Here is a 2,245-nt window from a genome sequence, read left to right on the forward strand (position 1 = left end):
ATGTGGAAGGAGCATCTCAATTCCTGCAATTGGAGCAAACAACTTTGAGCTTAAGCCTCAATTGGTTTCTCTAATGCAGCAGAATTGCAAATATCATGGACTTTCATTGGAAGATCCTCATCAATTCTAGCTGAATTCTTACAAATCTGTGACACTGTTAAGACCCATAGGGTTGACCCTAAGGTCTACAGACTTATGCTCTTCCCTTTTGCTGTAAGAGACAGAGCTAGGACATGGTTGGACTCATAACCTAAAGAAAGCCTGAACTCTTGGGAAAAGCTTGTCAATGCCTTCTTGGCAAAGTTCTTTCCACCTCAAAAATTGAGTAAGCTTAGAGTGGAAGTCCAAACCTTCAGAAAGAAGGAAGGTAAATCCCTCGATGAAGTTTGGGAAAGATACAAGCAACTGATCAGAAGGTGTCCTTCTGGCATGCTTTCAGAATGGAGCATCATATGCATATTCTATGATGGTCTATCTGAACTGTCCAAGATGTCATTGGACAACTCTGCTGGAGGATCTCTTCATCTAAAGAAGACGCCTGAAGAAGCCCAGGAACTTATAGAAATGGTTGCAAATAACCAATTCATGTACACTTCTGAAAGGAATATTGTGAATAATGGGACGCCTCAGAAGAAAGGAGTTCTTGAGATTGACACTCTGAATGCCATATTGGTTCAGAATAAAATATTAACTCAGCAAGTCAATATGATTTCTCAGAGTCTGTTTGGAATGCAAGCAGCATCAGGCAGTACTAAGGAAGCTTTCTCTGAAGAAGAAGCCTATGATCCTGAGAATCCTGCAATGGAAGAGGTGAATTACATGGGAGAACCCTATGGAAAAACCTATAATCCTTCATGGAGAAATCATCCAAATCTCTCATGGAAGGATCAACAAAAACATCAACAAGGTTTCAATAGTAATAATGGTGGAAGAAATAGGTTTAGCAATAGCAAGCCTTTTCCATCATCTTCTCAGCAACAGACAGAGAATTCTGAGCAGAGTCCCTCTGGCTTAGCAAACATAGTCTCTGATCTATCTAAGGCCACTCTCAGTTTTATGACTGAAACAAGGTCTTCCATTAGAAATTTGGAGGAACAAGTGGGTCAGTTGAGTAAGAGAATTACTGAAACTCCTCCGAGTACTCTCCCAAGCAATACAGAAGAGAATCCAAAGAGAGATTGCAAGGCCATAAACATAACCCACACGACCGAACCTGGAGAGGAGGAAGAGACAGTGATTTCTACTGAGGAAGACCTCAATGGACGTCCACTGGCCTCTAAGGAGTTCCCTAATGAGGAACCAGAGGAATTTGAGGCTCAGATAGAGACCATAGAGATTCCACTAAACATACTTCTGCCATTCATGAGCTCTGATGAGTATTCTTCCTCTGAAGAGGATGAAGATATTACTAAAGAGCAAGTTGCTAAGTACCTTGGAGCAATCATGAAGCTGAATGCCAAGTTATTTGGTAATGAAACTTGGGAGGATGAACCACCCTTGCTCACCAATGAACTGAATACCTTGGTTAGGCAGAAATTACCTCAGAAGAAATCGGATCCCAGAAAATTCTTAATACCCTGTACCATAGGCACCATGATCTTTAAGAAGGCTCTGTGTGACCGGGGGTCAAGTATAAACCTCATGCCCCTCTCTATAATGGAGAAGCTAGGGACCCTTAAGGTGTAAGCTGCAAGAATCTCACTAGAGATGGCAGACAATTCAAGGAAACAGGCTTATGGACTTGTAGAGGATGTCTTGGTAAGGTTGAAGGCCTTTACATCCCTGCTGACTTCATAATCCTGGACACTGGGAAGAGTATAAATGAATCCATCATCCTTGGCAGACCCTTCTTAACCACAGCAAAAGCTGTGATTGATGTTGACAGAGGAGAGTTGGTCCTTCAAGTGAATGAGAATCACCTTGTGTTTAAGGCTCAAGGATCTCCCTCTGTAACCATGGAGAGGAAGCATGAAAAGCTTCTCTCAATGCAGAGTCAAACAGAGCCCCCATATTCAAACTCTAAGTTTGGTGTTGGGAGGCCATCATCATACTCTGAGTATCTATGAGGCTCCATGAGAGCCCACTGTCAAGCTATTGACATTAAAGAAGCACTTGTTGGGAGGCAACCCAATTTTTATCTATCTATGTTAAATTTCTATTTTGTATTATTATTTTATACTTTCTTTAGGATGATGATCATGTGAAGTCACAAAAACAATTGAAAAAGCAAAAATAGAATGAAAAA

The sequence above is a fragment of the Arachis ipaensis genome, chromosome B9 (genome assembly GCF_059453495.1).
Source record: "Arachis ipaensis isolate K30076 ecotype BB chromosome B9, ASM5945349v1, whole genome shotgun sequence".
In the NCBI taxonomy this organism is placed as follows: Eukaryota; Viridiplantae; Streptophyta; class Magnoliopsida; order Fabales; family Fabaceae; genus Arachis; species Arachis ipaensis.